The 25,529-nt window shown below is 43.7% G+C and overlaps 1 long non-coding RNA gene across 3 annotated transcripts in view; it reads right to left on the reverse strand.

Moving 5' to 3' along the window:
• Positions 1-23,075, reverse strand: part of LOC309856241 — a 55,345-nt gene extending 32,270 nt beyond the window's left edge. For 2 of the 3 annotated variants that reach the window (XR_014307112.1, XR_014307113.1), the window contains exons 1-3: positions 23,005-23,075; positions 21,122-21,157; positions 4,345-4,439 (exon numbers count right to left, since the gene is read on the reverse strand). This is a non-coding gene — a long non-coding RNA (uncharacterized lncRNA). The remainder of the gene's footprint in view (positions 1-4,344; positions 4,440-21,121; positions 21,158-23,004) is intronic. The other variant, XR_014307114.1, reaches the window with a different exon arrangement.
• Positions 23,076-25,529: the final 2,454 nt, after the last annotated feature.

A 25,529-nucleotide genomic window follows, 5' to 3' on the forward strand; every position in this document is an offset into this window, starting at 1 on the left:
GAAACATGTTACTGGTTCTCTAGGTCTTCTCAATTCATGAAAATGTTTGTTTTTGTTACCTCTTGTAAATCTCACAAAACTATCATCATCAAAAAACTATCATCATCATCAAAACTATCATTAGATTCAGAGATGTGTCAATTCCTGGATGGCAAATCTAGGGTTGTTTTCATTGATTCTTGAGATAATCTATTTCCTGTGGAGTTTTGATTCCTCTTGCGGACCCTCTTGAATACTATATAAAACAAGAACTAGAAAAGCAGCTCGATCTGCATTCCTCCCCCTCTCAAGCCCTTCAGTCAAGAAAGGACACAAAGAACATGTTACAATTAAACTAAGCCATGACAGGGAGAAAGACTCCTCTGTTAGCCCACTTACAAAGAGCAAGCAGTGCCATTGAAGGCACAGCCTCACACAAGACTGGGCTAAGTGGTTCTCACAACAGAGCAGCGAGACCTATTCAGGCTGGAGAGATTCCGTCTGTCCCCGCCATACTCTACGCATCACAATTCTTACTCCCAAGCCAGGAGACAAAGAAAAGAATGCCAAGAAAACCATCAGATAACTAAGATGAAATGTAGAACACAATGGTATTCAAGTGCACTGTGATCAATGTTTTGATAAGAGCCACATTTTGTTTTTCACAAATACAGTAATACACAGAAGAGGGGTTTTCGCTAGGCTGATGTCTTAGGGTTTGCTTTCTGTCTTCCATGGTCCTTTTTTCCTGACAAAAGACTTACCATATTTACCCGATTCTAAGATGTATCTTTCTTCCCTTTTTCACATCCTGAAATCAGAATGCGCCTCATAATCAGGGGCATTTTGCAATCACTGTCAGCCAGGAGGCAAGTGAAAGGGAGCGGTCATCGCCTGCGATACGCAAATATATTCAAATCTGCTTGTGGCTACTGTAGTATATCATGACATGTGATAAACATATGTATCTAAAGAAGCCAAAAAGAGCTTCCAGTAAGTATAAAATTACAATTCTATTGATACGAAAGCACTGCATCATAGCTTATTCAGAGGCATTTGTTTTCTTTCTTAGTGTTACATAAAAACATAATTGCAAAAAAAAGGCATCTCGAGTGTGATGAAGCACTTCACATCTTCAATAGAATGCATATCTGCCACTGACATTTTTGAAGAGTTCAAAAAGCTTCACAGGCCCCCACTTAGAAGCCATCCAAAGTTGATACTGAGAAAATCCCTAGGTCCTAATAAAAGACGACTTTGTAAATACCTTTAATGAAATATTGAGGGTTTTCTTTTTTACTTTTTCCTGCTATATTACAACAAGAAATTCCACAACCTGAAAACCTAAACACTAGTGAGAGGTGCTGACTGCATCAGAATACCAATATCCTGGACCAGACTAGTGGACAAATCCATTTTTTCTGTGGTTCTGTTTTTAGAGGAAATTCAAGAGTTCCAACATAAGGTCAGGAGTAGCACTATCATATTTAATACATATGATACAACCTACAGGTATAATTTGAATTTTCACATGCAACATTTTTAAAAGTTTAAAAAGTAGGTAAAATTAACTTTATAGATATGTGTTATTTAACTCAATACATCCAGAACACCATTGTTTCAACATGTAACCAATATAAAAAGATTAGTGAAATATTTATGTTTGCCTTGTCTCTAAAACCCGATGTATATTGCATTCTACACTGAGGAAATATCAGTCCTCACCAGTCACATTTCAAATCCTCAGTAGCCACGTGTGGCTCCTATATTGGACAATATAGGTCTAGTCTATTCATACATTTATCAGCAAAATAAAATAATCCCTTCCAGAACATTTTACTCAAACTCAGAAGTATTCGGCAGAAATTCAACAGTGGCATGTGAACTATGATGAATTATCTCAATGATGGCAACAACGTATTGTTCTGGAGCAATCCTGCTGAAAATAGCCTACAGTAGTGGTCTTCAAACTAGGCTACTGGTACATGAAATCTTTTCAAGAACTTTGTGAGCACGGATAGTTCGTATGGGATCCCCTCTCGGGTTCTTAACTCCTGTGGGTCTTCTATACTAAAACTGACCTGCCGAAAAACTATTTTTTCCCATGTGCTTAAAATTGAGCATTATTTTGCAACTATTTTCAATACTGATTGCTTAAATGCATCATTAACTGGAAAGAAATGCGCCTCCTATCTAATGGCAGTACGTATTTTTGATGCTGATTCTTTTAAGTATAACTAGGATAGTTTCTTATAACACAAAATGTTTACACCAGTAAAACTGATAAAGAGATTGTATGTGATTTCTTTCAGATAAGATACATCATTCAATTAAACTACTTAAAACCTGTTTTCTCAGATTGTATCTTGAAGTATCTTTTCCAATTAAAGTCATTCTTCATTTCACTTTATAAATATTTATATATTTTCTACCTCCCATTATCAAAAGCAAAATATGGTCATTTCCAGACCAATTATTCTTTAGCCATATATACTTACCTCTTTCATAAGATAGGGTTAAAAAGTTTGATTCTGTGGTCCAATAAAATTAATGGATTTTTCAATTTTTGTACATGATTCCTAGTTAATTATTTTCAGAAATCCAATACCAGAGTTCTAAAAGCACATGCATACATGTTTCCTCAAGGAAACAATGCCTGCCATCAGATTCTTTGCTTTATACATGAATTATAATGTTAGCTACATATCGCATTGTTTAATTTAAAATCACATGAAAACAAAATTATTATTAATATCTTAATTTACTTCAAAGTAAATAAAAATCTCACTATATTTTTAATCTATTTATTTTGTTAGTAAACCATTCAACAAAGGTGTCCCATAATCGATTTCTGTGTGCTTTTAATAATGCCCCTATAATGCATATCAATTCATTTTTCTGTTGAAAGATGACGCACTTTCTGTGAAAGTACAGTTGATTTGGCCGATTATTTTGATATGGACATTGCCTTTGCCAATTAAGTTATGTTATAAATATTTTCTATGAAATCAATGATCCAAATCTGCAGCCTCAAAGTTTTATATTTAAAGGAGATAATAAATCAAAGGCACCTCATCAAAATTACTGTATTGGTTAAGGCATACTTATCTGAGTATTTTGATGTTTCCAACCTTTTATAAGTATACTGGATTATAATGCTTTGAAAGGCCAGTATGATAGGTATAATAGCTATATCTTGACAAAGTCATTTTGGTAAACTTACCAGAAACTCAGAAATAAATGATTCAGCAAGAAATCCTTTCATAAATTGAGGTTTCTTTCCTTTCATGGAACTAAAGATAGGTCTCATCAAGTTGTCCATCACAAATTTTAAATTTTAATTAAAAAACTTAAATCATGAAAAATTATTTTTAGTGACAAGTCACTGTGGCTTTTGACTTACAATTTGGGGACTCATTCCATTCCCTTCTACTTATTTATGGGAACAAAGTTTTTTCAATTCTTATAGCTCTAAAAGTGAGAAACAGGAATAAAATTTATACTGTACTGTCTCATTAGAAGTAGCAGTCATCCTCAGAGTCACAAACTAGCTTGGGGGAAAACAAACAGTCATATGCACTTAAGGGATACATTTCCAGCCAAATTTGAGTTTTCATTTTTAGTAATTACTTATCAAAATATATAATATTTTATAATGTTCTGATAAGCTGTATACTACTAAGAATTTAATGGTAAAAAGTTTAATATTTAATAGGCTTAGCATTATAGGAACATTTATTTCAAACCATATATACTTTTCATAGAGATATATAGTAAGATAACCAATAAAAGGCTTTTAAACATAAGAATATATATTACATTAGGATACATTACTGAGGAGACCTATAGAACAATGATTTCAAGGAGATAAGATCATGAAATTTTCTGACTGTTCATGGTTTTTTTCTTTGCTTTTAAATCAACAATGATGAGTATCAAGATCCAATGGTATTTTTTAGTTCACTGAATGAATGGATAAATGTGACTCATTTTATTTAAAAGTGTAAGTATTTGTAATATGCTGGAAATAATAACCACAAACTTATGATAAGAAATTTCAGATACCAACTTCAAGATGGGTGATAGAGTTGATAGTTTTTCAAAATTATTTTAGCAGGCCTATAATTAGAAAGTTTGAAAACCACGGCCATAGAACACAATCTCAGAGAAGCCCAAAGGAAAACTAAGTGGGGGAAAGGAAATTTAGGAAGAAAGATTTCTTTTATTCTTACTTTTAACTTCTGAATGTACCAGAAACCACTCTAAGTCGAAGTATTCTAGCTTACTTGCCAGGGCAGTTAGGCAGCCCTGCAATGGGTGAAATTTTAGGGGTATTTCGGAGCCATCCGTAAACACTGTACTTACTCACGACGGTCACTAGGTGGCAAATACACACTGGTAACGAAGCCCTCTTGCCCTCTTCCCTCTTCCAAGGGCTCTCTCAGTTGTCCAATCTCCTCCTGCAAAAGGGAAAAGGATATGAATAACGACAATCGCAACAAACAGTCGCAGGAAATAGTTATTTCCATTTTCCAGCAACAGTAACAAGCCCTTAACATCTCTGAAAATTTCAGAACTGGCCTTGCTTATGAAGCTCATCTACCTTTCGTCAATACCATTTACAATCCTGTTGAGACGTTCTATGATATGACCATGAACTTTGACCACAAAACCCAAACCCTGTGCAGCTAAGAACCTCACCTCTGGTAAAACCAAAAAGCATCAGGAGCATCTCTGACTTTCTGAGCACAAGACCAAGACTTTCATTTCACTGAATCTTCAAATAGCTCTAAAAGATAGGTGCTAATCTTACCCCCACATGACAGGTGAGAAAGCAGGAAAATGGCCCCAAATCATTGGGTTAGTAAGAAAATGCAGGTTTGGCTTTTTCTCACCAATTAAATAGCCATGCCCTTAAATACGACCCCGTATGATGTTTCAGTGGGGTGTGTGTGTGTGTGTGTGTGTGCACATGTGTGTGCACACACACACACGTGCACTCCAGATCTTTCAGCTCTCTTTCTGGTAATCTCTACATCTCTTTTTATACTGTATAGCCATTAGAGGAAGCTAAATAATTTCCATTTTCTTTTGAAGAGGCTAAGAAAAAAGTACATTAATGTCACAGCCTCCTTTGGAAAAGGGTTTATTTGTGTGTGCTTTTATAAGTACCTGAGTCTGAGTGTTTTCATGCGTATAAATTTCTGCCTATATCTCCACGTCTGTGCATATGTCTGTGTTTCTGTTTGTAGCATGATTAAGTCTATGTTTGCATCTGTATGCCTATGTTGGCAGATGTGTGTGTGTGCATTCATATATTTGATGTACATTTAGGATTGAGTGCCACATGGGCATAGGAGCACATTTGTAGATCATTTGTGTGTGTGTACATGTGCCAATGTGTATAAATGTTGACATGTGAAGGTACATGTCTGTGCCTTTGTGTGCCTGTGGCTATGTCTGTATTTTTTACCGTGTTCAGGACTGTGTTGTCTGTAGATACATGTGTGTAGGTCCCTTTCTTTCATATGCTGAGGATGTTGTGTTTCTGACAGGGACCCCTGGTGTCTGAGCGGACATCTGCATGTGCATTGTGTGTGTGTATAGGCAGGCGCTATTATGGAGTTCTGTTTGCATGTGTCTGTGAGAGAGGTTTGGAGTGTGTCACTGTATGAGTTGGTGAAGTCTTGCTTTTTTTGGAGGCAGGACTCATGTCTCTGTCTACTTGTGTAAGTCTGTGGAATTGCCTCTGTATTCCCATGCACAGATCTCTGCATGAGTCCAAGAGGGTAAGCAGCATCTCTATGTGGAAATGTCTCGTCCTCATGTTTGCTGCTTGTAACGGTTCATCTGCGTGAGTAGCTGCGTGACTGTATGTCTGTGCAGACATAACGTCCATGTGCATGTCTGAGTGTTGGTCGCCAGGTCTGTAGCTACACGTTCTTGCCGTAAGGCTTTATCTGTGTCTAGGTGCCTCTATAGTCACACATGCAGGCCTGTGTTCATCCACCTGTTCCTCCACCTCCGTTTTCATGTGTACGTCTGTGTGACCATCTTCATGCCCATAGGGGCACGTGTGAGTGGATCTGCATAAACCTACCTATATGAGGACGAGTTTCTTCAGATGACTCTCCGGGTGAATGCACACGTGCCTGTATGTAGATGTTTATGTCGCTGCACGATATAAGGACTCCACATGCATGAGAGTTTTGTGTGTCTGTGGGTACATGTCTGTGTGCGTGCTTCTGTGCTATGCAAACGCATCTGTTCACATGCACACACATGACGACACATACAAGTGTCTGTGCAACTGTATGTCTGGATGGTGCGCTGGATTCTGACAGGGTGTGTGTGCATTTCTATGACTATGTGCACAGATCATCAGACATGCGTGCCTCTGTGGGTATCTATGTGCCCCTGTGTTCAGGTGTGTGTCTGTGGGCCTCCATGTCCAGCTATACATCTGTGTAGAACTCCATGCATGGGGATCTGTATGTATGCTTCTGCGTACATCTGCTTAAGCTTCTGTAGCCATCTCTGTGTGATTCTGTACGGGTGCGGTCTGTGTGCCTCTCTGCCTCTATGCACATGTCTGCATCTCCGTGAATGCCCTGTGTTTTTGCATGTGTATGTGGCTTTGCACGCTCCGCTCACACATCTGAGTGAGCCTCTGTGAGTGCAGATTTGTTTGCCCACATAGATCTTTGTGTGGGTCTTTAGGCCTGTGTCTCTGTGGGTAGGTATATGCTTCTGCATCTAAAAGCATTTCTGCCAAAATGTCCCCCCCCAATCTCTGTAGAACACATCGCTCTTCTCTATGAAAGCATCTCTCTCATGCATATCCCACTATCTCTGTGTGTAGACATATGTAGAAATCTCCGTATGGATCCGTATCTGACTTCTCCACGGACAAGTGCATTTATATGTGCACACCCGTGTGCTTGTGTATTTCCATGTGAACACCCACATACACGATTATTCCTTTGCATACTCCCATCTGCACCGTCATGCATGTGCCCGTGTGCACATTTAAATGTTCACAGTAAGCAGGAGCCCTTGCGTTGCATGTGCAGGCATGAACACGTTTATGCCTGTGTGTTCTGATAACAACCATGCCTTTGTGTGTACATGCATGTGACTCTGAGATCAGGAAAACACCAGTGAGTACATGTTGAAAACACATGTATCTACCCATGAATGAATCTCTATGTTGCAGTGTTTGGGTGAAAGCCTCGGAGTCTGCAGAGCAGTAAAAACACATCTACCCATGTCTGTGTCTGGGCGACTCTGTGCACTGATGGGTATGTATGCACTCGTGCAAACTCCTGTGTGTCTGTGAAGGTTCATGTGCATAAATGTCGGGGGGGGGGGGTCCTGAGAGTGTGTCTAGGTTTCATGAGCCTCTGGAGGCATCGATGTGTCTTTGTACGTGTATATGTGTGTGCATCTGTGCCTCTCTGAGGCTGTGAATCAGTAAATAGAACCTCTGGGTGCTAGCCAGGTCAGCACACATGTCTCTGCCTGCTTCTCTGGGTCTGTGTGACTGTGGATTATGTATGTATGACTCTGCATGGCTCTGTGCCTACATAGAGAACTGTGGGCATTCACACGTATCCTTGTGTGTGCATTTATGTATCTGTGTACACGTGAGATGACCCCTGTCGAGTCTCGGAGTTTTATGTTCATACTTGTGTAAACCTATGTCTCTGGACACATCTGCAGGTCTGGGTCAGTGGGAACATCTCTGGCATTGTGTGTGTGTGTGTCTGTGTGTTTTCTAGTATATACTTATCTATGATAAATATATGTGTGTAGTTGTGAGCACTTTCTTCCAGAAAGACTTTTCTGGTGGTTTCCCCACCTGCTTTTCTATGATACAGCCAGCAGAAGGGGCTCAAGATTTTCTTCCTACTCTTGGGGTAGCCAAGAAAATAAACATTAAAATATGGACTCCTTCGGAAAATGTCACTGACTGAAGACAGTAACTATGGTCTAATAACAGGGAGGCTTTTTATAATCTGAAGACAAAAAGCAGGCGGCTGCTCAAATCCCACCGCCACTGCAGACATTTCTGTCAGGGACTCTGGCCCGCTGCTACCTTCCTTCCTTCTCTGGCCCCAGCCAGAGCCCACATGCTGCCCCCTGGCTGCCCACAGCCCACGTCGTGTGGCTTCCACCCCACCTTCCGCTTCCCCAGGCTTGTCTATTACAAAGGGCCCCGAAGTTACTTTCTCCCTCATTCTCCTTTGCTTTGACTAGCAATTCAGATTAGGATATATGGTGTTATTTAATCCCTACCACAGCCTAAGAGGCAGGAACCAGGGTCATCCCTTGGTTACAAAGGAAAGCCGATGATCAGGGTATTCGAGTGCGTTCTGTAGGTCATATGGCCAACAGATGGCAGGGGCAGAATTCAAAACCAGGCCTGATGGACACCAAACCCGTATTCCTTCTGCTCGACCACTGACCATTTCCACTATCGAATGTGCACAGGTCCCAGAAACCAGAAAACAGGCACATCTGCCTCCAAAGACTGTGTTCTAAACCTTGATTCTTGATGTGATCTCATTTAATTCTTGGAATGACCTCAAAAGAAGTACTCTGTCCATGTTTACATGTGAGTATACAGACTCAGAGAAGTGAAGTCACTTGCCAGAGCTCTGTGTGAGCACGAGGGTCCTCTGTTCATACCCTGTGGAGCAACACGTTGTTGAGGCCAAAAGTGACAGAGTATGTGCCTCATGAAGTGAAGCCGAATGCTCTGGTGTCACCATACATATTTTGCTGTCTTTCTTGGTGTGTGAGGCCTCCTGAGTATTGTATAGTGGGTCTAGGTATTATTAGGGGTGTCTGTGAAGTTTGGGGCAAGTCTGGGCATCGTGGGGTAAAACGTGTGTCGTGGATTGTGTGTCTCTGCGCCTGGCTCTTCTCCGGGTTGTATGAGTATCTGAGGACTGCGGGGCAGGTCAGAGGGTGCCGGGCTAGTTTCTGGCTTAGGTGGCACGTCTCCGTGTAGTGCTGTGAGGCTAGATGTCATGTGGTGAAATGCGCCATGTCTGGTTGTATAGCCAGTCTCTGTGCTATGGGGTGAGGCTAGGTGTGGGGGGAGTCTGGGGGGGTAAAGTGAGTCTGAGTGCGGTGGAGAAAATCCTTCTGTTACGGGGAAATCTGTTTCTACTGTGGATGGATGTTACATCTTTGCGGGGGGGATAAGTTGTAGGGTGGCTTTGTCTGAAGGAATGTGGGTCCAGGTGCTGTGGTGTGAGTGTGCAGGTTTTCTAAAGTACTAGTAAATTGTCGGTCCTGTGAGTGAGTTTCTTGTCATGTCAGTCAGCGACTGGTACGCTTCATGTGTGCACTGCGAGGCTGTGCTCAGTGCACGTTATGGGCAGCATAGCAAGGGGAGACAAGGTGAAGCGGTGGATTGTGGGTTGTCTCTATGAATTATGGGTCCTGTGAGTCCTGAGCATCTGATTCGGAGCAACTCCGCTCTGTGGGAGTGATCCTGGGTGTTCTGAATTTCACAGCTGTGATTTTTTCGGGTGTACTACCAGGAAAGTCTGGGGATTGTGCAATGTGTCCTTCCACTGTAGGGCATGTCTAGGGGTTGTGGTATAGACATCGCAGTCTGTACATTGTGAGATATATCTTGGAGTAATGGGGTTAGACTATGTGTCATGGGTTGAATCTAGAGATTCATTGCAAGTTGTTTTGACATAGGGCCAGTCTTTGCATTGTAGGGTATGTCTGTGCCTCATGAGGAGCCTCTATGGGGTTTTTTTTAAGCAGGGGAAGCCTCTCAGGTATGGGGTTGAATCTGGACATGGTATGGCATTTCTAGAGGTTGTGCTCCAATGCTGAATATTGTGGGGCGAATGTGTATAATACAGGCTGACTGCAAATGTGGTGTTGGGTGTGTTCTGGGGTTGTAAAGAGAGTATGGGTTGTTAGGGGCAAGTCTGGGTGTGGGGGAGCTTGTGTTTGTGCCGAGGGACTAGTTTTTGTGCTGTAGGGCACATCTGCTTTATGATGTATTTGTGTGCGTGATGGGGTATGCCCATGTGTAATTAAGTGTGTCTTGAATTGGAGATCTTTGTGTTGGGCGATGATTCATTTCGTAGGGTGAGTTTGTGTGGTGGAGTTTGCCTGTGTATCATGGGGTGTGTCTCTCGGTGGTGTGGGGCGAGTCTGCATTTTGTAAAGCTTATCTATAGCACTGTGGGCCATGTATTGATTTTGCGGGATGACGTGAGGTTGTGATGAGATTCTGTGTGTGTAGGAAAATCTGAGTGCTATGGTGCACATCATTCATTGTGGGGAAAACCTGGTCTGGGTTGAGTTTGGATCCTGTGATTTGATTTTAGATGTCTGGGAGTGAAATTGCATTTGGGACACAGTCTGAGCATGATGTGGCCATTGTGGGACTGTGGGGAGTGTCTGTATTTTCCAGGTATTTTGTACATTGTAGGATGCATCTTTTTATTGGAGGCTTTGCCGAGGTGTTGTGGGGGTATGTGCACCACAGACCTAGTGTCTAGGTTGTGGATCAAGGGTGCTTTGTGGAGCAAGGCTGTGTGGTAAAGCTGGTAAGGAGTATTTGTCTTGTGGAGTGACTATGTGTGTGTGTGTGTTGAGGTGAATCTGTACATCAGAATGCAATTTTGCATTTGTAGGAGAAACCAATGTGTTATAGGGTACATCTGTCCATAGCAAGTTAGCTGGAATGTACTGTGGAGCTATTTTGTGCCTTACGTGTAAAACATATCTTAGTGTTGCATGGCAAGATTGAATTTGGGGGTGTCCCTGGAGGTATGCAGTCTATTCTTACCACAGTGGGGTAACTTTATGTTGTAGACTGAGGCTGTGCATTCTAGGGAGAATTTTTGTGTTGTGGGACTTACCCGTATGGGGTAAGTCTGGGCATTGTAGGGCAAGTCTGTTCATTGTAAGTTCATTGTAGGTATTGTGAGGCATTTCTGCGTAGTGTGGTGCAAAACTGAGTTTTGAGGCAAATCTTGGTGTTATGGTAATATTGGATGCCCATGGAGTAAATCTTGGTATTTTTTGGAGAATCTCCGCATTGTGAGGTGAATTTGTGCACTGTGATAGGACTCCATGGGCTGTGCTAGGAGTCTTATGCCATGGAGCATGGGTGACATCATAAGTTGGTCTAAGAACTGAGGGGTGAGTGTGGGTGCTGTGGGAGAGTCTGGGTACCATGAGGCTCACAGGCACGTTGTGGAGGGTTTCTTGGTGCTGTGGTGCATGTCTGTGTGTTTGGGCACCTATCTGGCAGTTGTGGTATGTGATGGGCTAATTATTTGCTTTGTGGTTGAGTCTCTGCATTGTGGGATAATACCACATAGGGGTAAAGTCTGTGCACTATAGGATGAATGTGGAAGCTGCGTAAATTTCTATGCACTTGTGGGACAAGTCTGTTTCTTTGGTATGTTTTAGAGCTACTGGACAAGGATGCTGGTGGGGGTGGGGCAAAGTCCAGGCATCTGAGGAGGTCACTGATGTCGTGAAGGAGTCTGCTGATTATGGAATGTATGTTTTGAGAAATGTTTGCAAGTTGCTATATAATACTGCGTTTCGGGGTGGGGCGGTCCCTATCTTGTGCGGTGTTTCTGTGTATTACAGGACGTACGCTGTGGGAGAAGCTGTCCATTCTGGAACAAGTGTGTGTTTTCATGCAATTTGAGATCCTATGGGTGGACATTATAGGGAAAGCTCTGCAGTGTTATTGGATTCTGTGCACCGTTTGGGTGGATCTAAGCTATGACTGTTGTCTGTACATTGTATTGTGTGTCTGGGCATTGTGAGACGGATGTGAGCTATCCGTTGGTTCTAAGCAAGGGCAAATCTATGCGCTATGCTGTGTTTGATGCAGGGTGGGTGTGTGTATTTGGGGCTGAGTATGCATGTTTGGCACAAATTTGGAAACTGTGTGGTAAGTGTGTGGCGAAGGAGACTTTGTTCTCTGGGGAAGGTGTGTGCGTTGTTGGTTATAGTTGTACATTACAATGAGGCTCTGCACATTGGGCGGCAACTCAAACCTTGGGAGCAGAGTTGGAGTGCTGTGGCTCCTTTTCACTCACTGCAGGCCAACCATGGGCTTGGTGAGGGTGTTTCCACGGGGGCATAGTTTTATATTTTAATATGGTTTGGCAGCTATTTTTAGAGTCTGTATGTCATATTGTGAGTTTGAAACTCTGTGGGTCAAATCTGTGGAAGTTCGGGTTTTGGTGCAAGTTTGGGATTTGTAAAGTTAGCGTGCTGTGGGGCAAAAGTGTGTTAGGCTGATCTGTCTTTTGAATCATGAGCAGATGTGCTGTGATGTGATCCTACGTGTTGCATGAGAAGTCTGTATCTGGGGACACATCTCTGCGTTGTAGGGTATGTCTACGTATTGTAGTGTATGTGTGTACAGTGCTTGGGCAAGTGGGGTAACTGCGTTCATTGTGCAGTTGTTTGATATATTGTGGGATGGATTGTGTCTTGTTGGAAGAGGAGCTTGAGTTTTGTCACTGACCCCAAGTGTGTTTGGGATCCATCTTCTGCTGAAGGATGTGTGTGTGTGTGTATTTTGTATCAACTTTGAGTATTGTGTGTCATGAGTTGACCCTACACAATGCATGGCAAATACGTACACTCCAGGGTGGTTTTGTATGCTTTGATCTGGGTCTGTGAGTGGTGGGCAGTCTTGCCTTCTACCTAGGAATTGTAAAGAATGTTTGAATGGCCATGTCATGGAAGAGAGACATGATGGGGCATGTTTCTGCACTGTATGAAAACCCTTGTGACATGAGATACATTTCCCCATTGTGACTTGATACTGTGCGTTGCAGGGGCATGTCAGTGCTTTGCAATAGGATTCTGTGCTTTTTGGGAAGAGTCTGAGCTGTGCGTTTGTGCCCATGCATTGGGTTTTTCGCAAATCCGTATGCTGCATGATGAGCTAGTCAGTGGTAGGGCTAGGAAGTCTGTGTAACGGACTGTGGAAGCACGTTTCAGGATGTGTCTTTGTCCAACAAGACAACTCTATGGGCTCTGTTGCCCCTATCTTCCCTGGAAGCCAGGTGTTTGCGTGGCCGGGTGAGGGTATGTTGTGAGGCAGGTCTGCATCCCGTGGCGCTGCTAAGGGCTTTTGGGGCAAGTCTGAGTGCTGCGTGTTTGTGTCTGTGCGTTAATGATATGGTGGTCTGGGTACTGTGGAATGAATCTGGGTGTTATGGGGTGATTTGGGGGTTTGTGACACATGCGTGTGCACTTTAAGACAGGCCTTTGTGTCTGGGGAGAAGTCTACGGTTGTGATATTAGAGCAAAGCGAGTAAGACATGGCATGGGTCTGCGTATTGTGGTTTAAATGTCCTGTGAACCGCGTTTGTGTCACAGACGAAGTGGTCCGACATCTGTCTGGATAGTGGGGCTCGTCTATGTGTTGTCTGGTATGTCCAGGTGTGGACAGGCAAGTCGGTGAGTTGAGGGGCGTATCTATGTGGTAGAGAAGCTAGGGCGGGGAGAATGCTTTGCAGTGAGCCTGGGTGTGGTGGTTCTAGCGTTTTCATTGTGGAGTGACTGTGTAGGTTGTGGAGCAAATCGGCTGTGTAGAGTGAATCTGTGTGTTGTGATTCCAACCTCTGCACAGAGAGTCGTTGTTGCATAGCACGCCGGTGTTATGGGGCAGACTTGTGTGCCGCAGGGTTTATGTGGACTTTGATGGGGTTTATACGTGGTTCTGTGGTGCATGAGTGTGCTGTGTAAGGACTATGTGCATGGTGTGGCGGTGTGGGCTCTGTGCGGCATACCTTGGCATTATGTTACTATTCTGTGCATTATGGGGCGAGCCTGTATGTTGTGGGGCAAGCCTGTGGACTGCGATCTGTGAGCAGTGAGTTGACTCACTGTTTCGATGTGAGTGCGGGTCATGCAGGCAGACATCTGCATTGTGGGAGACATCAGTGCATTACGGAACGTGTTTGCAGACCATGGGACAAGTCTGTGGTTATGGATTATTTTTGAGTTCGATGGGTCCTGCATATCTTTTGGGGGACTGTGTGGACACAACTGAAGGTGTCTGGGGCCTTTGCCCCGTAATGTGATGTGACTGCTCCCTAGGGGAGCTGTGGGCTGTGCGGGTGCCGGAGTGCACAGTGGGACAAGAGGGTGCTCTGGGAGGCCACTCGCTGCTGCGTGGGAGGAGTGCGCACCCTGACGCTGGGTCTGAGGAGTGTAGGGCCTGTCGAGGTATTGTATGGCAGCTGTGTGTGTCAGAGGGTTTTCCGTTTGTTGAGGGACAAGTCTCAGTATTGAGAAGTGAAGGTGTTTACTGGAGCCTGTGTGTGGGTTACGTGCCTCATACAGGCATCGCAGGGTGTATCTGCTTTGTCGTCCGATTCTGCATATGGAAGATCTGTCTGTGGGAAACGGGGCTATCCATGTCCTGAGGCACAAGCCGGCATGTTGCAGAGCAAGTCTGAGTCCTGTGGAAAGATAATCTGCGTTATGGGGTGAGTCTGAGCATGGGGAGCGATTCGGGGTATACAGGGTTTTGACAGGGATGGCGTGACACAAGGCTGTGTGTTGGAAAAGCCTATGCATTGTGGATTGTTTCTAGGGATTTTAAAGTGAGTTCTTTACATTGTAGGTCTAGTGTATTCTGCGGTATGTGTACTGTAGAGCCTACACATACACGTGTGTACGTATATACGCATATATACACATACACATATATTCATGTATGCATGCTAGGGCGCATTCGGCTGATGAGTCTTCACGTGGCTAAGCGGTCTGTACCCCAGGTATGCAGATGCACTGCACTGTGTGTCTAGGTGTGGTGTGATGCGTCGCTGTTTTGCAGACTCCACATGGAAGCTGCTCCGGGCGTCATGGCCTACGTGCAGTCATCACGGGACTGTGAGCAGAGGGCGGAGGGAGTGGGAGCTCTGGTGTGGTTCTAGGCTTTATGGGGGTATACTCCATGCGTCATGGGGTTGCTTCTAATGATTCTAGATTAAGTCTTACCATCATAGTCCAGGTCCTTGTGCAGAAGAAAGAACAACAGTAACAGCCACAACAAGATCAACTAACATCCATAACACTAAGGTTCTAAGCACTGCAGAGGCGTTCACTCATTTATTCCTCTTAACAACCCTGCTAAGTAGGTACCATTATTATTCCAATTTCTGCCTAAGAAAAATAAGGCACAGACAGGTTAAGAAACTTTTCCAAAGTCACACAGTTAGTAAACGATACATGTAGGATTGGAACCCGGTCAGTCTGAATCCTAAGTGGAAGTTTTTAACCCCAATCTATACTGCCCCTTCATTTGGGGGTGTGCTGTGTTTACGGAATGTCTCTGGGTCTTGTGGAGTATGTCTAGGTGTGGTGGCAGGTCCTGGGTTACAGAACAGCCAGAGATTATAAAATTAATCCAAGTAATGTGGGGCTTCTGTGTGAATTGTGCAACAGGTTTTGTGGAGAGGGCATTCTCTCACATCGTTAGGAGGTCGAAGGGTTAACGTCTGCCCTGTGCGCAGTCCAACTGTGTAAGCAGCATGTCAAGCCTCTGCTTTCAAGGAAACTTGTGTGGTGGTGTGATTGTGTGATTGTCAAAGGGTTTTGTGTGTTTGCATGCGTACCTATTCGGAAAGTGTGCTTACTCGTGAGTCCAGTCCCTGGATCACGGCGTGGGTCTGTGCCTTGCGGAGTCTGGGTGTTGGTGCTCAAGTCTGCTTTATGGGGGAGGTTCGTATGTGACGATGCACCTCTGTGAGTCATGGGGCAACCATGTGTGCTGCGGGAAATGTGTCTATGTTGTCGGGGTCTCCAGGAATTCTGGGGCTCACTGCTACATGGTGGGGGGGCGGTCTGTGCACCTGAGGATGCCTCTGTGTGTTGTAATATGTGTGTGCATGGTGTGTTCTCATGGAATGCGTCTATGCATTTTAGGCCTGTGCTCATGGGAAGTGTCTTCGTGTTGTGGGACACATTTGTGCAATAGAGGCAGCAGGCAGGCTGAGGGGGATGAGTTTGTGCATTGTGGAGCGACAGTGTGTGTTACATGATGGTGAGCACCGTGAGGCTTCTCTGTACATACTAAAGAAACACTAGGTGTCTTGGGCTATGCAATCTGTATCATGGAATGTTCTCAGGATTTGTGAGGCAAGCGTTAGTTTATAAAAAAGGCCTTATGTTGTGGGTTTAGTCTATGTGTTATAACGTAACTCCAGGCATCGTATGGGGTCTATGCATACACACTGAGCTGTTCAGGAGCAAATCTGTGTCCTGTAGAGCATGTCTAGGTGTTCTGGATGAGTCTGTGCATGACGAGTCTGCACCATGGGGAACCCGTGAACTGTTGGCTGAGTCTGTGTGTTGCAGGAGGAGTCTTAGGATCAAAAAAAAAAATCTGAGTGTATGTGTGTGAGGGTTGTTGGTGTGATATAGGGCACATCACTGAGTTGCAGGGAGCATGCATGAATGTTTGTGTGTGTGTTGTGTTGTGTTGTGCTGTGGGTCTGTGCCTTGTACGGTGAGGCTTGGGGTCGTGCGTCTAAACACTGCGGAGTGAGTCTGTGTATCATGGAGCAAGTCTGTGCACCGTAGAGCAAATTTCTTCATTGTGCTACAGCTCTCTCTCGTGTGAGCGGCATCGGTTTAGGGTTCTGTGTTCTGTGGGGTGTGGGGGGTTTCAGTGGGCGATCTGTGTGCTATGCAGTGCTCGCTTCGGCAGCACATATACTAAAATTGTGTGCTATAGAGTATCTGCACCTGTCCTAGGGCCAGTCTATGTATCACTGGTGAGCCTTTGTGTTGTCAGGTTCTAGGTATTTGGGGTTAATGGTACTAGTGGCTAGTCACTCCCTTCGGAGTAGGCCCTGTTGTTACGTTTGTTTTACAGAGGAGCAAACTGAAGAACAGAGAAACGTACTTACCCCAGGTGATACACTTAGAAAAGGGTGGAACCTGGATCCTAACCCAGGTAATCTGGGTTCAGAGGCCTTGCTCTTAACCACTACCCAAGCTGTGTCTCTGTCGCAGGCCCGAGTTGTAGCTCAATGGTACAGGAAAGTAGGTCTGTAGACTACGATGGAAATATTTGCATTGCGGGGGTCATATGTGTGTCGTGTGTCTGTCCGTGTCCTTGGGGAGTGTTTATGTGAACGGTCGGTCTTCTGTTTTGGAGTAAGTCCATGCTCTGATGCCAATCTGTGTGCCGCAGAAGAAAGCTGTGTGTGCAGAGTGAGCATGAGTAGGGCGTGGGGCCGGTCTCCGCCGTGAAGGGCAGCATGCCTGCACCCTCGGGGTGAGTATCCGCGTTCGGTGGTGTTTGTGTATGTTGCGGGGCAAGTGTATACACGGACAGGGGGTCGTGTTCTGGGCACACTTGTGTACGGGCAGCGGCGTAGTGAGCAGTGAAATGGGTCCCTGGGCTTTGAGGCGGCTCTGGGCATTGTAGAGCCCACGGCTGCCCATGCCCAGGGTGTGTGCTCGCAGGGCGGAGGCTCCGGAAGGAGTGTGGATTTTGTGAGGTGAATCTGTGTGGCACGTGTGTGACACAGTGACGTGCGCCGGGGGGTCGGAGCGCCGTGCTGGGGAATGTGTTTGGGTGACACGTCTGCGCTGTGAAATGAACGAGGGGAGCCTGGATCGTGCCCGTGACTGGCCCCGCGGGGGGACATGTGTGTGCCCGGAGGGCGGGGGCTGGACACTCTGGAGACAGCTTAGGTGCTGCTGTGGCCGGAGCGTGTCTGCCCTAGACCCAGTCTGTCCCTTGCGGGAGCAACGTGTGCTGGGGCGCAGTGCTGCACCCCATGGGGGGCTTGTCAAAGGAATCGGGGTTGAGCGTCTGCATGGGGGAGGCTGAGCTGAGCAGAGCAAGGGGGCCCGCCACGGGGTGAGCATTGGCATCGTGTGGGGGTGGCATGGGTTGTGATGTGACCCCGTGCGCTGCAGGATGAGGTTGGGTGTGGTGGCCCAATCCTGTGTGCCCGCACCTCTGGGATGTGGGCGGAGCTTGCCTGAGGGCCGTGGGTTTAATCTGTGTGCCATGGTAAGTCTTCAGGCTGTGGGGTGAGTCTATGTTCTTAGGGGCATGTCCTTGTGCTGTGGGACAAGTCTGTGTCTTGGGGAGAGGCTGTGCACCCTAGGGCCAGTCGGCCTGAAGTGGGGAGGGCCTGGGTCCCATGGAGAAAGTCTGTGGGGTGAGTTTATACGCTGTAGGGGATGTCTGTGTGCTGTGGGGCACCTCAGTTTGTAGGGCAGACTGTGTTCTCTGGGAACAATCTTTTGGCTGTGGGGAGAATCTGTGTGTTGTGGGGAGACTCTCTGTGCCATGGGTTTAGTTTGCATTTTATGGGGTGAGTCCATGTGATTTGGGTCATGTCTGTACACTACGGAACAAGTTTGGGTCTTTTGGGGATGGCCTGTGTCCTGTGGTGTTTGTCTATGTGCCACAAAGCAAGTCTGTCTGGTGTGGGACAGTGCGTCCCTCGGTGTGGGTCTCCAAGCTGGGCCAGGAACTGTGTTCTGGGGGAAAGTCTGTGTTCTGTGGACAGTCCATGTGCTCTAGAGTGCATCTCTGTGTCATGGCATAAGGCTGTGTGCCCTTGCGGGGGGGAGTATCTGTATGCTCTAGGGAGTATCTTCGGGATGTGACCTGTGTCCTGGGGAGAATCTTGGCCATTGGTTTAGTCAGTGGGACACTGGGAGAAATCTGTGTGCCGTGGGGAGAATCTCATGCCATGAGCCATGGGCAGAGTCCATGTTCCGTGGTGAGGTCTGTATCCTGCAGGGCCTGTGTCCCGTGGAGCGAGTCTGTATTCGCTAGAGAGACTGTGCTAGGCGAAGGGCCTGTGTGATATGGGGACAGTCTGTGATATCGGGGATTGTGCACGTGTCATGGATACAGTCTTTATGGAACAGTGAGTCTGTGGCACGTGCGGTAGATCCATGTCCCTTCGGTGAGACTTTTTGCCTTGTGGAGAATGTGTGTGCTTTTAGGTAAATCTGAGTGATATGGGGGATGCCTGTGTGCTATGGGGTAAGCCTTTCCGCTGTGGTGCTTGTCCGTGTGTCGTGGGAAAAGCCTGTGTGCTGCAAGGTTAAGAGAGAGAGAGAGAGAGAAAGTGTGTGTGTGTGTGTGTGTGTGTGTGTGTGTGTATTTGACCAGTGGACAATAGAGGGTAAGTTTGTACATTGCAGGGCAAGTCTGTTTCAGGGCAAATTCTCCTTTAATATGTACAGATGATACCAACACTTACACTACGGTTACTGTGTAACAGACACTGTTCTAAAGGTGCTATTATTAATCTCCATTTTATATCTGAGAAAATGGAAGCACTATGTACTATGGTCACGCAACTACCAAGAGGCGCAGGTCTGAAACCAGGCAGTTTGTTTCCTGTGTCCACACTATCATGAATCTCCTTAGGGTTCCGGGAGCATCAGTGGCCTCAAACACTGGGAATACTTCGTGGTCATTGCTGGATATATTGAGAGAAGGGAACGTGGAAGAAAAGGGAGTAGCTCAAAGCCTTCCAAGTATTAAAAAAAATAACGCAATGCTCTATTTAAGATAACGATGGCAGTCTAGCCCAGAAAAACTGACATCATGACTGCAGAAGAGCGCCTCCAGTGACGTCAGCCCCCACCACAGTCCCCCCCACCTCGCTGACACAGCCACATTCTGCCACTGCAGAGGAGCAAATGCGCATGCCCTGGAGAGCTGCTGTTGCCAGGGAAACCAGCCTCCAGTCACAAACAAATCACAGCCTAAATGTGCAAGTCAAGAAATGACTGGGCCAAATGACTGTGAGCCAAATGAGCCCCTAATAAGGGCAGGCAAGGCACCCTCCAACCCAATGCCCTCAGTTTTTCTTCCTGAATCAGGAAAGGCTAGAGGCCAGAATCAGGAAGACAACAGAGAAAGAAGGCTGTGCTGGGAGTGGGAATGGGGCTGGGACGGCCAACAGTGGGTAGCAGGTGATTTTAATAATCAAAGATTTCTGTAAGCAACATTTAACTCTTCTCCCACTGAGTCTGCGTTTCATGCTGGAGCCTTCCGCCTACAGTGAAAAGAAGTGAACCACTGGGGGTGTGTCTACCTACAAGAGATGGTGGCAGTGGTGGCATGGATCGGGACTCATCCTACCTTCTTTAAATCCCTAGATCAGACTACTGCCAGCAACAGGCTGGCAAACATTATTTATTTCTGCTCCTCACACATCTCTTACATTTCCTTCTTATACCATTCTAGAAAATTCCAGAGACTAAGACCAGACAGCTTTAATTCTCCGAGAACCTGAGGAGTAGAAAAAAAGGTTGAAGAAGGAATCATAGGAGTAACACTAACTAACCCTGGGGGTAAGTTTTGAACACACAATTAGAATGCCAGCTGTGTCCAAGAGGAATAGCACATCTGGAACAGTGGTTTTCTATATTCAGATTCCTCAATTTTAATTTGTGAAAAGCATCCGATAAAAATACAATTTTGGAAAATTTTAAATTTATAAATCCTGTTTGAAAACCACTGCCCTAAACCACATGTGCCTAGAATCCTTGAAAGGCATGAACACGAACATGATGTTTTAGAAAGCTGCCAGAAGCTGCAAGAAGGTAGGAGTGCTATTGAGGAATGTGACCATCTCGGGTAGAAAGAAAATGGCCAACCTGTGGACACTATACCCTAGCTAAAGGGAGAGCAGTTGTTGCCATTTCATATCAGTGGAAGAAGGTTGAATTATTCAATAAATGATGCTGAAACAATTGGTGACCTATTTGGAAAAAAAACAAAATTAGATCCTACTTCATATTCATACCACATACCAAAATGAATTCCAGATGAATTAGAGTTAGTAAAAAAAAAAATGAAGCAATGAAATAACTAGAAAAAAATACAAGTCAATATACTCACTAAAGGAAAGAAATAAATCATAAAATCAAAAATTGATAGCTACGGATATCTAAAAATATAAAGCTGTAACATGTAAAAAAAAAAAAAAGACCCCAGCATAAATGATACAAAATCAATAGGCAAACAACGACTGGGTAATAATGTTTTTACCACATATGATAAACTAATTAGGTGATAATGTATAAGGTGGAGGTGAAGGAGAAATCTTAAACTGGTTCATACCATTTGATCCAGAAATTCCACATCTACGAATTTATCCTAGGGAAAAAAAAAACAGAAAAGTACACAGAGGTTTATATGGAAAGATATTCCTTAAATTGTAACAGCAAAGACTGCACATATAAACATTCAGTAACTGGACATTTAGTGGGACACCTCTATGATCAGAAATTATGCATCCACAAAACACTGACTTCTTGTGGAATGTTTAAAAATATGAGGAATTATTTTCAATATAATGTTGAATGATTATTAAAGCAAGCTGAAAACTATATATATATATATATATATACACACACACGTCATATATGTAGTTTTATTTATATATATATATATATATATATAAAATTTTCATTTTGTATATAAGTATATATCTCTGGCATTTCTTTGCATGTATTCAGGAAAGAGGGACAGAGTAATTTTTCCAAATTTTAAACAATTAATGTGTGGGTTTTTTTATGATAAAGGGGTAAGATACCATTTTTAAGAAGCTACTTTAACAAGGGCTATAAAAGCAGTGGGAGCACAGAGAAGAAAGTCTAGGAATAAAGACAGTAAAAACAAAGCCTGACTGCACTGATTTAACAGTGGAGGAGCCAGCAAGACACACGCAGTGCAGACTACATGAAGATTACAGCATCATTACAGAATTTCTTATACAAGATGGACTCCTGGAAAATTTTCTTCACTACACCAGAGAATAGTCACATGTCCCTGGATGCGTCAGTCACTCTCTTTGCCGCAGTGCTCCGTCCAATGCCCCCCTCCCTTTGCCTTTAACACACTCTCCCCCACCAGCACCCCCTGCAAAACATGCCACCCGCAGACATTGTTGGCTTGGAAAAATGGCCCATCTTGAGAGCTTTCTTTTAAGCGCTCCCTTCTTCTTTTCCCTTCTTGATTGCTGTTTGTCATCTAACTCAAAAATCTACCTTTTTTCCCTCCTTCCCCTTGAAGGGACCAACAACCTAAATTTCAAAGAAATAAAAAGACCACCACTTCAGTTTTGTTTTGTTTTGTTTTCTTGCCGAAATGGATCTACTAATGCGATTTCCAGGTGAAAGGAGGCACAAAAGCTTACGCATTTTCAGGCACATTTCAGGAACAAACATAAAAGCTTTTATGATAGGAATCTCTGAAATCCTTCTCAGAGCTCTTTTCAAATAAAGAAGCACTTGAGAATATTCTGCCTTTACTGCACAAATTGATGGCCATGAATACAAAATCAATCATTTTCAAAATAAAGGCAGCCACAATATTCATGATTTCCTTTCCATGACTTCTCATCCTAAACCCAAATTTTAATCTTTCCCATTCAACACATGTTCATTTCTCCTTTGAAGCAATTAAACTGAACATTACAGGCTACCCTCCTCATTTCCTCTCCTGTACAGACATCCAGTCACATGATTTTCTTCATTTAAAAAAAAAAATGAGGTATGGTATCCTTCCCATTGCAAAGTCACAGTTTTGTCATGCTCTCTCCATACGGGGACAGGAGCTCAGATCTGAGAACATCTTCAATCGTAACCCATTCTATCAAGTCTAATTCAAACACTGTAAGGCTGAGATACTGTTCTAAGTGCAATTTCTCATCTAGGTAACATCTTCATCAAGTCCTATGTTGGGAAATATCTTACCAGAATCACAAGGGGAGATTCCTATATTTCCTTCCAGCAACTCATTTGCCATTTAAGAAACAAGCTTTGAACTAGTACATGACCGGGGAATATTTAGAATGGAACGAACCCATCTTCCCAATACTGCTGATTAGAATCAGGAATTCCTACACAGTTCTGTATTATTCTTTTCCATCAAAACTTGTCACTAGCTTTGAAAAGCACATTTTGGGGACCTATTTTACAAAAGATTTCTCAGCTACTTACCAGCTGCACACGCTCTGCTTCTCCACCAGCTCTGAGATTGTCGCACTGAAGGGGAGGGCGAAAGCAGCAGCAGCCACTTGAAACTGAGCTGTGCTCTGAAGAAGGGATTAGCTCTATGGAAAGAAATGAAATGCCTTGGGATTACTCCCAAATTCCTCCAAAAACGTAAAAATCGTATCACATGTTACATGCTAAAAAGTACATGTTCATCAAAGAAGAGATTTTAATAATAAAACCTCCAATCTAAAACCTACTTAAAGTGCTTTGGTTTTCAGAGGAACCCCTACAATGTCTTGGGCTTTTGGCTCTCCCGTCTCCTAGCAACAGCCTCATTAATATTTTTTTTCTGCAGTGGTCCTACTAGGCATCAGAGAACATTGACAAGGTCTAGTCTCTGGGAGCATTTTGTGGTTCCGTGTATGTTTTCCCCCAGGCAAATAATAAGGAGAGTCAGGCCTTAAATAACAAGTTCCCCAGAGGAAGATTTTGACAGAGACTGTTCTTCTGCCCTCCCTTGGTGCAACACTGCCATTAGACCCTTGATCTAAAGATGGGCCTCAACAAAGGATGCCTAAATCCCTTCTGCAATCCCCAAATTACACACAGAAACTTATGCCCTAAACCAGTGTTATTATCCACTATGCCCAGAAAAACAAAAAACCACACAGAATTCACCTGTGTCCTTAGCTCTGCCACCACGACCCCCACCCAACAGCATGGCCACTGGAGGTATATGGCATAAAAACAGTGGATGAAGGGGCGCCTGGGTGGCTCAGTGGGTTAAGCCGCTGCCTTCGGCTCAGGTCATGATCTCAGGGTCCTGGGATCGAGCCCCGCATCGGACTCTCTGCTCGGCAGGGAGCCTGCTTCCCTCTCTCTCTCTTTCTCTGCCTGCCTCTCTGCCTACTTGTGATCTCTGTCTGTCAAATAAATAAATAAAATCTTTAAAAATAAAAAAGTGGATGAAGTATAAGCAGTTCGAAACCCACTTATCTGTAAATATTAACATTAATATGACAGAATATTGACTATATGTTAAGGAAATAAGAGCAGGTAATTATACAATATGTACAATGCAATCACTTATAACTTACGTGGATAGGAATAAATGTACGCAAAAAAGTCTGGAAGGATACTACACCAAAATGTTAAGAGTGATTATGTCTGGGTTTTCCATGGATGGTAGAATTTGATGGGAGTTTAGATCATTTTTCTTTTGATGATCTATTTAATAACTTTCCTGCAATTAACACATATCCCTTAGGCTATTAAAAGAGAACCATGCCTAACAATGTGGATGTTCTTACTGCCACTGAACTGTACACTTAAAATAGTTACAATGTTAAATTTTATGTTATCTGTATTTTCCCACAGCAAAAAAAACAGCAAACCTTTCATTCACTCCACAAAGATGTACTGAGTTTCACCACATTCAGTATACTATATGGTGGGCAGATTATACAAATGAATAAAACACAATCTGTTCCCTTCTGAGAGCTCATAATCTAATGAATGACTACCCCCCAAAACCTCTATATGGGTTTTTATTATACATGACATGTAGAATTGCTGCCTTTAGAAATGGAGATATTTTGTTAACATACTTTTTACATTTCATCAATTTTGGGTAACATTTATAATTAGGATTGTTACATTGCTTGCGTAAAAAATACTGGACTTCCAGTGGGTAGAGGAAGTAAAGAAATACATATTAAATATTTTAATATGTTATTAAGTATTTTAATATGTAAATAAATATATATATACCCTTCTGTATATGTGTATAAAATTGTCATATTTTTTAAAGGACAGGAAGGGAAACTGTTCTAGATTAAAGACGATTAAAGAGATATGACCCCCCAAAAAAGTATGATGACCAAATGCACTGTGATCTTTGGTTAGATCGTGTATACAAAATAAAACAGCTATAAAAGACATTTCAAGAACAACGGAGACATTTGAATGCAGACTAGATAATATTAAATCAATATAAAAGTTGTTTGGTATGATAATATAGGAGGATGGATTTGTTCTCATGAGATACATGTAAAGTACTGAGAGGCAAAGTGCCATTACGTCTACTAAGTACTCGGAAATGCTTTAGAAAAAATTGTAGTAATAGATAAGGCAAATGTGGCAATATGTTAATAATTGGTAAACCTATGTTAAGTACATACAAGGTTTTTTTTTTAAGATTTTATTTATTTATTTGACAGAGAGAGATCACAAATAGGCAGAGAGACAGACAGAGAGAGAAATGAGGAGAAGCAGGCTCTCTGCTGAGCAGAGAGCCCTATGCGGGACTCGATCCCAGGCCCCTGGGATCATGACCTGAGCCGAAGGTAGAGGCTTAACCCACTGAGCCACCCAGGCGCCCCAAGTACATACAAGTTTTTACTATATTACTCTCTGGTCTAAAATCAAGAAAATAAAATATTTTTTAAAATAATTATTGTAGGGGTGCGCTTGAGTGGCTCAGTTGGTTAAGCATCCGACTTTGGCTTAGGTCATGATCTCAGAGTCCT

Source organism: Mustela nivalis (assembly GCF_964662115.1).
Source record: "Mustela nivalis genome assembly, chromosome: X".
Classification (NCBI taxonomy): domain Eukaryota; kingdom Metazoa; phylum Chordata; class Mammalia; order Carnivora; family Mustelidae; genus Mustela; species Mustela nivalis.